The sequence below is a fragment of the Clytia hemisphaerica genome, unplaced genomic scaffold (assembly GCF_902728285.1).
Source record: "Clytia hemisphaerica strain Z4C2 unplaced genomic scaffold, Clytia hemisphaerica genome assembly, whole genome shotgun sequence".
NCBI lineage: Eukaryota > Metazoa > Cnidaria > Hydrozoa > Leptothecata > Clytiidae > Clytia > Clytia hemisphaerica.
Genome location: NW_027103727.1, coordinates 297,487 through 311,316, shown reverse-complemented (window position 1 = coordinate 311,316; position 13,830 = coordinate 297,487). Strand labels below are relative to the sequence as shown.

The 13,830-nt window shown below is 37.3% G+C and overlaps 1 long non-coding RNA gene across 1 annotated transcript; it reads right to left on the bottom strand.

The window, feature by feature from the left end:
* On the bottom strand, positions 1 to 1,594 carry LOC136804860 (uncharacterized). Its single transcript, XR_010846304.1, has 3 exons — positions 820 to 1,594; positions 424 to 533; positions 1 to 275 (listed from the first exon to the last, which is right to left on the bottom strand). It is a non-coding gene; the product is annotated as an uncharacterized lncRNA (long non-coding RNA).
* Positions 1,595 to 13,830: the final 12,236 nt, after the last annotated feature.

Below are 13,830 nucleotides of genomic sequence, written 5' to 3'. Positions count from 1 at the left end.
TTAATGTAATAAATGATTTCTTCTTGATTTATTTAGAAAATATGGATAATTTTAAGTTAACAAGAACTAAGCAGAAAAATTTCTTTCTCGCTTTTTCTGCCTCTGAGGATCTCCTGCCTCTGTCTTCTTGATACGATTCCAGCATGACAACAGGTATATTTCCATCTTCTACACTTGGATATGGAGAAATCAGCAAGCAGCTGAGCAGTATTAGTCAAGGAGTCCAACTATCCAGCCATAAATTTACATGTTGCTGCAGGACCGCACAAGTCGTCCTACAAAATGAAGAAAACATTTTAAATAAAAAACAACAAAAAAACTATGTCTATTTTCATCAGTTCATACCCAATCACCATTTCCCTCAGCCTTGAAAAGAACTAATAGTACCTTAATTCTCTTAAGAATATTTCAAATAAGTCCTACCTTAAAATCCAGGGTCAAGTCTTTCATTTCGTGTAACTTTTTTGGTCGAACTTAGCTTTCTCGGTCGTCAGTTGTTGGTTGTTGAACCCTCCATCCCCCAGATCACAGACCTGAAGAAGACAGAAGAAAGAAAAGATATTGAAGGAAAACAAAATCTAGCTATGAAATTCTAATCTAGTATCTATTACCACAAGTCAGAATATTAGAGGCTGATGAGGTGATTATGCAACAGAAATTCTAGAAAATATCTGGGAACAAGTAAGATTGTTTGAAGGGCTATCTTAGAGATTTGAAGTCACTCAACCCCTGGTTCTATCCAAGAGAAACATTAAAAACAAGCCAATCAAATTGCTAAAAAGCTTTTTGAAGTTTAAAAATTAGATCGATTCACTTAACTTGAAAAAGTTTGACAAAACCTCCATCCACCACCAAAATAGCAAGTTGAATGAAATTATCGCTTCTTTGGCTACCATGTTGCCACCCGTTACGCTGAAATCGGCCAATCAAAATGTGCCGCGGGAAAATCGTCAACTCTGATTGGCTTGTTTTTCGAGAAATGGAAGGCGTCGATCACGTGACCAAAACATGAAAAAAGCCGTACGAAATTTTTCTCGAGGCGAGGAAAATTTTGTGTGAACCTATGTCTCTTCTATGGCTTGTCGCATAATGGCGCTGCCTTTATATCCTTTGAAGTAAACTTTTTCTGAAAGAAAAAGGATTCAGCTTTCGATTCATGTACGTTTACCGATAGTCAAAGGTCTTCATAAGCTTCCACAGGGCATTAAACACGAGTTTTCGTAGTCCAGGCTAAACTGGGCAGGCCCGGGCCCGTAAACTATAGTCTGTGTAACGACCTTATATTTTGCGAGGGACTGGTGAAAATTTCAGGGTCTTAAGTTGAAAAGCCGTTTTGCGACAAGGTTTCAAAGTTGACCGGATGTTACGATTTCGCAGACCTTTGAAATCTTATAACTTGAGATTGCGTGATCGAATCAAAACAAAGTAAAATGATTCGGAAAGAACTATCTTTCGGCTTCAAGAGGCTTTTTACAGAATTTTAAAATGATCTTCAGAGCTAGACCTACAGATCAATGAGTAAGGTAAATTTTCGTCAATTTTTGTGTTGGTTCGATTCCAGACGTTCGATTTTTGGCTTACTGAAACAGCCGTGAGTTGTTGCCTGAATTTGGATGTTTTTATTGTATGGTAGCCTCAAATTTATGAAATTTTGAGATGGAAACCAGTCATATACCCTTCAGTCATCAGTGATCAAAGTTCTTCCGTCTCAGACCGATTTCCGTCTCACAGAAATTTTTGTCAAAGTTTTCCACCTTATAGTTAGAAATGGTTTTATTTTCCGCCATCTGCCAAATTTAATTCCCGCCAAATTAAACATTTTAAAAATATGATCTCTTTTAAGGTGTTTTTGCTATTTCTTCGCTGTTTTGACGCCATCTTAAGGTTCAATTTTTAAGCGACCGCCAAATTAAATTCCCGCCAAATTTAGTTTTTTCGTCCATCCGCCAAATTAAATTCCCTCTGAATAAACTTTTTTGGCCATCTGCCAAATTAAATTCCCGCCAAAATTTCTTCCTTTAAGGTATTTTGAATTTGATTGTTCACCTTCAGGTAGAAAGTTTCGAGCTTTCAACATTCAATTAATTTTTGATTGACTACATTATGTTTCGTTTATTTTTTCACTTCCCTGTTCTAAGAAATAAAGAAAGGGAGAATTATCCTTGTCGACTTATTTTTCATTTTGTTTTGCTCGACCAGGGGCGGATACAGAGTATGTGAATGTGGTGAATTCACACACTCAATTTTCTCGATTCGAAAAAATAAAAACACTAAAATTGTTTTCTATAAATTTTTTCTTATAGAAAAAATATTTTGTTCTTTCAAAGAAACATAAATGCTTTCTGTACACAATGTTCAAAAGGTACATCTGTTGATACGTTTCACTTTCTGTGAAAAAATGACGTCAAAGAAACTTTTGTTTGTGTGAGAGAGACTCTCCATCGTAATAAGTTTACTGAAGGAGTCGCATTCATCTTGTTATCATACCTCAACGGTGGAGATTATTTTGGCAGAATTTCGTGAGGATAATTACATAGTTTTGCATACTTTTCACGAATTTTCATTCCTTCAGACTGTGTGAAACCACTTTTTCATACCCTTCACACTATCGCGATTTACGTGTAAACAAATCACGAAGTTTTCTCTCTTTCTGAGTCTGATCTAAAGTTTTTTACAAGAACATAAACTAACATGAGGACATTTTGAAACTATGATTCTGTGCTCTTATAAGTAGAGTGAATCAAAGATATTATATACATGTGTGTGGCATGTAGAGTATTCCTTCAATTATCGGATTCAAAAATCGGGATTATATTGGAAAATCGGGGTAAACCGGAATCTTCACACAGTGATAAAAATTCCTGTATCCGCCCCTGTCGACGCAGTAAAATTTTTTAGCCTTTGGCCATCCCTTTCCTGCGGGAAATTTGAAATCTTGTTAAACATTTTTTGGAATTTTTGGACATCCCGAAATTCGCGAAATTCGCGAAAATTTCGCTTTTGCTGGGCCTTCACGCCTAACGGGCTTCTTGTTTTTTAACTAATGTCTGCAGCATCATTTCTAGACAGGAGATCCGTCCTGTATTTCTATAATCTGATGTATACAGGACGGGCATGAGAGGATTTTTCATATGCAAGTTACGAGTTACGTGTTACGAGTTGCATTTAGAACCACGAGTTGCGCGTTACTTTTTACGAGTTACGAGTTGCATTTTAACTAGCCTGGGAATCAAAGCGTTAAACCTTGTTCACAGTCTAGTTTATGATATTTTTGTTTAACGCTTGGGACAGGCAACTAGCCTGCAGGGACATTTTCCCTGCAATGCAGGTTCGAGCTGATTGTCCAGCTTTCGGCGTATTACTTAGCAGTACTTTCGCGCGCATTTTGATAATTCCGATGCACACGCACAATTTATGGAAAAACTGACTCTGCAGAAAAAAGTAAAACAAATGAAAATGAAAACAAATAGCTGTTGGCTGGAAGTCTAATTACATGCGGCAGATGTTTTGATGTGGGTTTTAGTAGTTTTGAAAGTTTTTAGGGCTTGTGAAAGAGATTTTATGGTAAGTTGATTATGTGTGTTTGCCTGGGTTTCCAAAGTTCAGAAAGTCTGTCAACAAGGGTTCACACACAGACTGTTTATAACATTCTGTGTCAGACTAATCTACCTGCACCGAGCTCTATAATCTTAGAACTGAGAGGTGAGATATTTTTTGTTTTTTCTAAGATTTTGAGCTTGGATATCCAGGCTACATTTTAACACAAAAAATTCCTAAGTTGCAAAATTAAAAGTGCGAGTTGCAAATTAAAAACAAGTCAGAGCCTGTTATCAAATAATAACAGCACAAAAATAGCTTACAACTCAAAGCAAAGCATGATAAACCCAGCCAAACTGTTTACTTTTTGTGACTAAAGTTGTGTAACCACTCAAATCACACATCTTTTCGCTCATTTTTGTATGAACAGAGCATTTCATAACTTTAAGTTTTGAAAAGAAATGCGTGCGCTTCTTCCACAAGAAACATCTTTGATGTTGCTATTAATAACGTAAGCGTTACCTGTCATTTTCTTGACAACGTGACCCTTTTTGACAAAATTATTGACAAGCTACTCAAGTGTGACACCTGCAAGCTTTATTGGTTTTATTACACGAAATATTTTAATTGTACCGAATGAGATGCCTTTCATATAAATAGATAAATATTGTCAAGAGGGCAGTTTTAGAGATACAATTCTAATCAATAATTATTATGTTGTCCTTATTTTCATAAAATCACTTATTTTTGTGAAATAATGATCTGATGGTCAAATATAAAGCTTTTTTAATCAATTCCAGCAAAGGTTTTCTTACTTATAAATTTGATGCTGATAATACAAAAGGATAGAAATTGACACCCTATTCAAGCTTCAATAGCTTTCAAATGGCTGTTCTACAAACATGGTCAAAATCTATTGAGAATTTAGCTTATTTCGTTTTTCGAAATTTTGAGTTCGGGCGAGAAAGTCGATTTTGGGCCATCCCTTAAATTTAATCGGATATTTCAATTTGGCACAGCCTCATTGGACCTTTTTTGAGCTCTTGGATCCGCAGATCCTAAGGTTCTAAGTCTTAAGTCTAGCGTTAAAACTCAGAGTTAAAACTCTACCCTTCCAAGAGCACTTCCAAGTCGTTTTTGGTTTTAAGATTAGTGGGAATTTGTCTTTTTTTCTAAAATATTACGACAATGATGATACACGTTTTGCACGTGATCTCATAATTACTGTAGGTGAAACAACCCCTCAGAGCCACTATTCTCAGCCTGTTACCTTTTACCCCCCTGTTACCCTGCGTTACCCCCTGTTACCATTTTTAGTAACAACGCCTCCAAACCTCTATCCCCCTTTCGGGAGCACTTTTCTCTACAGTACTTTACACTCATGCAATGTAAATACATACTTTTTGTACATTTTTTTCTCTTTCTCCACCAAATGGTTGCTCTTTTTTATGTATAATAGTGAGCAGCAATAATCATTTAATCGTTTAAGAAATATCTTTCTTTTATCAATAGAAATGTTTTTCACCCTTACTGGCTTTTCTATTTGCAACTCGCACTTTTAATTTTCAACTAGCGCTTTTAATTTTCAACTCACACTTTCAATTTGCAATTTGCGAATTTGGCAATAATCATTTAATCATTTAAGAAATAACTTTTCTTTTATTAATAGAAATGTTTTTCACCCTTATTGGCTTTTCTATTTGCAACTCGCACTTTTCGATTTGCAACTCGCACTTTCAATTTGCAACTCGCACTCGCGAATTTGGTGCGTTAAAATGCAACTCGCGAATTTGGTGCGTTAAATAGCGTAGTTAATAGTAGCCAATAACGAAGGCGACATACGCAGCTTGGGGTTGAGTTATTGCAATGTCTGACAAAGTTTTGATTTCTTTAACCCAGGTTTCGACTTTAATTGACACGAATTCCTTCTTGTAGCTTTTTTCCCCAACAGAAGCACCGAGATGTTTATGCCCCTTTGCTGTGATCTTTATAGACGTACCTTCGAATGTGTCGAGTGCCGTTTGATACATTGCAGGTTTTACTATCAACCATGACTTAGAAGGTTCTGGGTAGTAGCCGATAGTTGGACCGAGTTGCGTTAGGTCATCCCACCACTTGCGTAGTACAACAAGTTTACCAGCACCAGTGATGTCGTCAGCGTACGCGACTTGTTTGGTATCTGGTACGTTTCGGAGGGTATTGGTCAAGGGAAGCAAACATATGCCGTAGAGAGCCATAGCGATCGGGTCTCCTTGTGTTGTACCTTCAGAAGACGACAGCTCTGCTCCTCCAATCGCAAACAGACGGACGTGGTTTGAATAGCAGTTGGTAGCAAACATCGCCAAGGTTGGACAAAGGATGTTAATGTTGTGCATCATAACTTCACGATTTATGCTGTTAAATGCATTTGAAGCGTCGACCAGTAGAACACCGTCTGTGTTCTCGTCGTTGTAGATGTCTGCCATCGCGTGCACTGCAGCCTCACATCCACCCAGCTGACCAGCGCACAGTTGGAGATTGCCAGCTGCTTCTTGTATTTCATTCCTCAGGAATGTTGTAACAGTCTTTCCAACGATGCGTCTAAGAACTTCCCCGATGCCGATCGGTCGAATGCCGGGGTTCTTATCCAAAGGTATCAAGATGCACGATAAGAACGCCTCCATGTCCCTACCGGATTCTTTGTTGCATTGTTCAGTGCACATGATTCTCGTCATCCTTGCAATCGCCTTGCATAAATCACTAGAACGATCACCGAAGTTTTTTGACAAAAGGATACGTCGCCACATTTGTGCATCGATCTTGGAGGGGCCGGAAGAACCTTTTGTTTAGCTGCCATACTTTTGAGGTTCTTCATCGATGGCTTCAAAAAGCGTGGGGTCGATTTTGTTGAATGGTCCCTGAACAATCAGCTCGTCAATCTTTGGTCGACCTCTAGGATGCTTTTGCTGAAGAGTTTGCAACGTGGTATCGTGGATTGGTACAATTCCGTTTGAATTCGTTGAGTTAGATAAGAGTTTGATTGCTGCATTTACTTTGCCTTGAAACATCAAATCACTAAATCGTTTCGATATTGATGTAACTCGATCAGCAGCAGACTTTGAAAATTTTGATTGTAGCATTCGGCTTTCGCGAATCAACGAGTCAAAATCGCCTTCTCTCCAAAGATCCAGACGTCGCTGTAGATGTTTCGTATGTTCTCTCGATTTCGATGTCTTTGATGGTTTCTGTAAAAGGAGCGATGGTAACACGGACAGGGCTTTCAAGGCGACATTCGACAAAGGTGACAGATTGTTCCATAAATTTATCAAGCGAGTGATTTCCTCAGCAAAGCTTTTACCGACTGCACCACTTGGGACGTTGAAGATATTCTTCCGCCATTGACTGGTTTCATTGAACGCGGCAGAAAGGATCTGATCGATGTCATTCACGTGTGATTGCCCCATACTTTTGGCTGGAAATCTTTTCGATTTATCGGTTCTGACGACGATTCTTTATTTAGGTTAAGTGATGTCACTTTAAGGTTGACAGTTTTTTTCGATACAGGATCTTCGAATTGTTTAGTGTGACTTTTAAGCGGACATTTTCTTTCCTGATTTGACCTTCCCGATGGCTTTGAAAATGACCTTTTGCAACCCCATTTACATTCGTATTGAAGTTCTTTCGGTGGTTCTTTAGGTGGTTCTTTCGGAGGTTGAGAGTCTCGGTACACGGGCACGGTAGCTAGGTCAGGAACGGGTACATTCGCCACCAAAGATTCTGATTGTATAGCACCGGTTGAACTGTAATTTTCAGGAAAAAGTTTCCGCATCAATTCTTCCATCTTTGGTGTAAACTTTCTTCTGCTTTTAAGCACTGTTCACTAAGCAAAGAGTTAAAGTTACAGATTGACGGTTTTTCTGTCCGCCATCTTTGTCGTATTCAATAGACAACACATTATCACACATAATTCTACATAATACGTAGATGGTGTAAATTTAAAATTTCTACAGATGTCTGTAGATTTACGGGTGGAATTATTATTCTACAAAATATGTAGATTTATATTTCTACAGATGTCTGTAGAATTACGGCAAATTAGTAGATTGCTACACAACAGAGTCTATATTGTATAGAAGGGTATATAGGGTAGAATTATTATTCTACAAAATATGTAGATTTCATATTTCTACAGACATCTGTAGAATTACGGCAAATTAGTAGATTGCTACACAACAGAGTCTATATTGTATACACCACAATGAGTAATTTAGCGCTGACAACTAAGGGCGAAGAATACCAGTAATACCAGATAAATAGCGATCTAGACAGTTAACCTAACTCGTCAGTTAGACTGTTTACTCGTCACTACAAAAGTTCTTGGGTCAGGGGTTTGGAGCTCGAGTCTCGAGCGCGCACAAAGTGAAATCGTTCTAGAATATCTACGAAATCAGTTGAATTCTACATTCTACATTATATGTCGATATTAACTTAGGTATAATGTGCGCGCGGTCGACTAAGTTCCTATATATCGCTCAACCACTTTCAAAATTCAGACTTCGTGTATGACTACATGACATCAATTTTCGTATCAATTTTTAAATCCTCAGATTACTCCGATCGCAAGTGAAGGATCCTCAGTGCCTCATATTTTAAATAATGAGATTGCTCAAAAATGCTCATCCGTTACCATTAGTTACGTAAAGATGACTTGTTGCGGACCGATGACCGATGACCGAAGCAATTTCTGTTGAAATTTGTGGAATTTTCTCCTCCGAGCTATTTCCACAAGGACCATATTCTATGTTATAATTGAATATAGAATTTTAAGTATCAATGCAAAGAAGCTTGTATTTAAATCAAATTTCTTCATACCTCATCAACAGTAGACAGCACCAAACAAACAGATAGACAGGGCAGCACCAATCAACAGTACAAAGGGAAGTATATATAAAATTTCGTATGCTATTCATTGACCATTATTCATCTACAACATTGCCCCTTGATTTTCCAACTTGAGGGTTGTTGGCCTTAACTTACCTAGGCTAGCGCTAGCAACACCCAAAAGACCAGTATACTGTACAACTAACAAATAAAAGCAAAAAAGGGATTTATACAAAATATATTTTGAATATTTTTACCTGTAGCTGTTTCATCACTCTCAGTTATAAAACGCACGCATAATAGTTGTATTTGAATTTATTAGCTAACAAAAAATTAATCGAAGTTTTTCAATATCCACCATCTCAAATATGAATTCTCGTGAACAACAGAGAAATTCACCATTGCCCCTGAAAAACATGGGACAAAATATTTGTTTCTTTAATTCAGTTCTCCAAGCCCTCTTTTCTCTTGATGGTTTTTGTGAATACATTTTTAACCTAGTAACTGATAGTGATCCACAGCTGGTAATTAAAGAATTGTTTACTTCTATGAAGTTCTCTGACATACCAATAGAAACATATAGATTAATGCCATCAATCCAGCTTTTACATTACAATCACCAACTTATTTAAACCGGTTGCTATTAGCTACCTATATTCTCTTCTTGCCAGCTTGCTGTGGGTGTGGATTGGAATGGCATTGATTTGGATCATCCTGGCATGTTGCTCTTTTGCAATTTTTCTTTGGTTTTTATGCTTAGTTAAAGAGTTGAATTGGATCATGACTTTTTGTGTGATTGTCACAAGAAATGGTTGATGATGAAGTCTTCTTCTGGATTTGATGTTTCGTTTCCATTCTGTTGGTTTGAATTCCGAAATTTTTGCATTTTTTTGGAAGAATGTTTCCCTGGTTTGAAAGTTTTTTTCTTTTTGGCATTAGGTGAGACCAAATTAATTGTTCTGCAGGCCTGACCGACCCTATTTTTTCAAAATAGAAAAGTAATAGTATTGAATTTGCAACTGAACAAGTTGAAAATTTTAAAATGTATTTGTAAATTCATCTCAAAACTTAAATGAATTCAAAATATCACAATGAAAATGACAAAAATATCATTCATCAATAAAGAGGAAAAAGTCTGGTGCTTTAAAATGTCACAATTTTTTTAGATCTTGACCTTCTGATCCTAGATTTTCAGAGATTTAGTTTTATTATATACTGACTTGCTGACCAGGTATGACCCATATTCTTCAGAAGGCCTTCCTGTATTTGTGGTCCCTTATTTAAAAAAATTATATTTTGGAAATAGACCTTTTGCTATTTACGATTTCATATTAGATAATTAAAAACTCATCAACATTAAAACATTAATTCACTAATGTATAATTAGTTAAAGTGGATTTTAAATATTATCATAAGTCTGCTTGATTTTTCTATTCATTCAGACATGACATTGCGGATAGCAAAAGGTCTGTACTAAACTTTTCTTCCTTTTTTTCAGCATTTTTACACATGATAGTTTTCAAAAAAATTCATCTCTCAGAAATTTTGATATTTTCCTTGGTTTATTGTAAAACTTTCTCCATTTTGTAAAGTAAAGGTGTAAGGTGAAGCATGACGCTACAGATCAAATCTGTGTTTTGACTGGACTCACCAACCTTTATGATTATAAGGGTACAGTCTGTTTATTGCGACAACTCTTTAAATTCAAGATCCTCTGAGAGTGTCTAGTGTTTTCATCTTACTTTAATATACGGCGTTTGTTTGTCATTCAATTTTTTTGTTTGCAACTTGCAAATCGAGGAGGTTCTGGGTCGCTTCGCAACTTAAATTCGTGACATTTACGGCTTGTTTTTGTCACACTCACATGTCTTTGCTATGCAAACAGAGTGGAGGAACGTACTTAAGCGTTCTGGAGCGCGCGTAACCCCTTTTTCTAAACATTGATACATCTACTTATTTTGTAGATTTTTTTGTGAGACTGGCCTGCAATAGAACACTCTGGGAAAGCGGTGAGTTTCATTTCTCTATTGTCTTTTTTGTTGTAACATCAATGCTATAGGTCAATTTGCATCGTTTGAAAACAGTAAATCCATGGCAATTGCTGCATTTAACCTCCCTGTTCTCGTTATTTTCAGGAGCTTTGTTCCACAGAAGATACGCTTGGATCATTTCATCAGCCCCAACTCCATCTTTTTACGACAAGTTTGATCTGGGCAACTTAAGTAAGCAATTCAACCTGGCCGTCACAATGATTGGGCAGCAGACTTTCGAGTTTTGTGGCGTAGATTAATCTTTTGATCACTCAAATGATTGTGGAGGAAAGTCCTTAAGATGCAAGGAGAGCACGGGCAATAAGGTCGACGCGGTTCCAACCAGGCATGCCTAAAGAGTCAACAGATTCTTCCTCTTTGTTTGCTTGCGAGTCATCCTCTTCCTCGTCATCTTCCTCCTTCTCTTCCACTGCAGTCTTGTCATTGGTCTCAGGTAAAGTTGTCATTGAGAAGTGTTGTCGAGAAGATCGAGATCCATACCAAGGTCTTCTTCTTCCAGGTCTTTCAAAGCCTGATCATTTGTTGCGACGTTGTCCTCCTTGAAGAAATACTCCATACCAATGAGCTCTCCAGTGTCCAATGACGGATTTTCCATTTGAATTAGTGGAGTCTTGAACACGGTTTGGTGGAGCTTGTGGTTCAATCTTCTTCAAATTTACACAGGAACTTTATTGTCTGTTATACTTTCGTTTTCGCACGCAATGTTTTTGTTCTTCCAAAAGATAACTTTTAGTTCTTGCTCCACAAATTTGTTTAACGATATTCGCGCCGTTTTATAAAGACTTTGTTTTGATTGATAGATTAGACTTTTTCTTTTGTTTTATGTTTTCGAATGTAATTAACGACCTTATTTGCTTTGAGACATTCGAATTCTTTTCAAAACAAAAGAAATCTTTTAAACAAAATCTGTTAAAGAAAAGAACAAATATAAAATAAAACACAAGAATCACATAACAAGTTTGTTAGCACAACAGCAACATTAAAAATACATTCAAAAGGCGGTAAAAACTAGAATTCTTTCTTCGTAAAAAGGGACCTTTAAACATGTATGTCGATAATTATTTTGCTGTAAATCTAAGTCATTGTTGAATTTGAAAATTTATTGAAGTTATGACGAAGTTATTTTATAAAAAGCAACATAAAATTGCGCTATATATCACGCTTTTTTGTCTGCGTGTCCTAGCTGCCTTCCGGGGGGACTATGTTTGCGAGCTGACTTTCGGCCCTGCCCCTCGGACCCTTAGCAGAATAAAGAGGAGAAGAAACAAGGGAAATTGTGTGAATTTTAATTCACTTTTTGGAACTAATTTGACCAAATTTCTATCTTTCTGGGGGCAAAAAGTTGAAGTTTTCCTATTTTTCCAATTCTTAGTGGGACTGAAGTTTGATTGTCAGATTTTTCAAACTGCCATGTTTCAAAAAGGTACCCTTAAGGCCGGCACATACCCATACCCATACCCTTCTCTTGCCTAAGTACCCCCTCCCCCGGGCTGCCTTTTTTCGACCAATCGCGTGTCATGTCTATTATTTCACTCTGCTTATCTTGACATCAAAGTTTTCCTAAACATCAAGAACTACGGCAAATGTAACGCGAGCAAAGCGAGAAAAAAAATCTAATTGCAGAGCCATCTCGGAAGTCGCTGGTCGCCGGTATGGTGTAATTTGGGAATGACGCCCTTTCTGTTTTCTGATCATTTTTGCCACAAAAATCTTTTTCAAGATATGGTTAAAAGATACGTCACCCGGGAGGGATAGAGTCAAACTTTGAAGAGGATTCTTCCCTTTAATTTTGATTTCATCGTGTTTAAGCCACCTTCCCAGAGCTAAGCACGGATTTTTCACATTTATCCTCAGGATCCTGAGGATATTCTCCCTTTTTTTTGTATTTACTCAAAATATGAACCTTAGGATCCTTAGTGTCCTCAGGCTTTTGAGAGCATAAGCTGAGGATCCTCACATTTTACTTCTTTTTTTCTTAAATTATGAACCTTAGGATCCTTAGGGTCCTCAGGCTTTTGCGAGGATATCCTGAGGATCCTGTCTTTTTTTTCTTTTTTTCTCAAAATATGAACCTTAGGATCCTTAGGGTCCTCAGGCTTTTGCAAGGATAACCTGAGGATCCTCGTTTTTATTTCTTTTTTTCTCAAAATATAAACCTTAGGATCCTTAGGGTCCTCAGGATTTTGCGAGGATATCCTGAGGATCCTCTTTTTTATTCCTTTTTTTCTCAAAATATGAACCTTAGGATCCTTAGGCATTTGCGAGGATATCCTGAGGATCCTCAATTTTTTTCTTTTTTTTCTCAAAATATGAACCTTAGGATCCTTAGGGTCCTCAGGCTTTTGCGAGGATATCCTGAGGATCCTCACTTTTTTCATTTTTTTCTCAAAATATGAACCTTAGGATCCTTAGGGTCCTCAGGCTTTTGCGAGGATATCCTGAGGATCCTCACTTTTTTCTTTTTTTCTCAAAATATGAACCTTAGGATCATTAGGGTCCTCAGGCTTTTGCGAGGATATCCTGAGGATCCTCACTTTTTTCATTTTTTTTCTCAAAATATGAACCTTAGGATCCTTAGGCATTTGCGAGGATATCCTGAGGATCCTCGTTTTTATTTCTTTTGTCTCAAAATATAAACCTTAGGATCCTTAGGGTCCTCAGGCTTTTGCGAGGATATCCTGAGGATCCTCACTTTTTTTTCTTTTTTTCTCAAAATATGAACCTTAGGATCCTTAGGGTCCTCAGGCTTTTGCGAGGATAACCTGAGGATCCTCACTTTTTTTTCTTTTTTTCTCAAAATATGAACCTTAGGATCATTAGGGTCCTCAGGCATTTGCGAGGATATCCTGAGGATCCTCGTTTTTATTTCTTTTGTCTAAAAATATGAACCTTAGGATCCTCAGGCTTTTGCGAGGATATCCTGAGGATCCTCGTTTTTATTTCTTTTTTTTTCTCAAAATATGAACCTTAGGATCCTTAGGGTCCTCAGGATTTTGCGAGGATATCATGAGGATCCTCGTTTTTATTTCTTTTTTTCTCAAAATATGAACCTTAGGATCCTTAGGGTCCTCAGGATTTTGCGAGGATATCCTCAGGATCCTCAATTTTTTATTTTTTCCTCAAAATATGAACCTTAGGATCCTTAAGGCCGATCTCCACTTGCGCGCGCTTTGATCGCACTTTTTCGAGTAAAGCTTCCACGCTATTGGTCAAAAGAAAAATGAAGCAACTCCATTGGCGCGATCTGACGTAACGGTTGAAAAAAGTTGAAATGTGTTCAACTTTTTTTTTGAGCGCGCACTACATTTTTAAGACGTAATCTTTTTTCCAAGCAAAAAGAATTGAAGCCAAAATATGCGATCGCAGCGCGCGCAAGTGGATA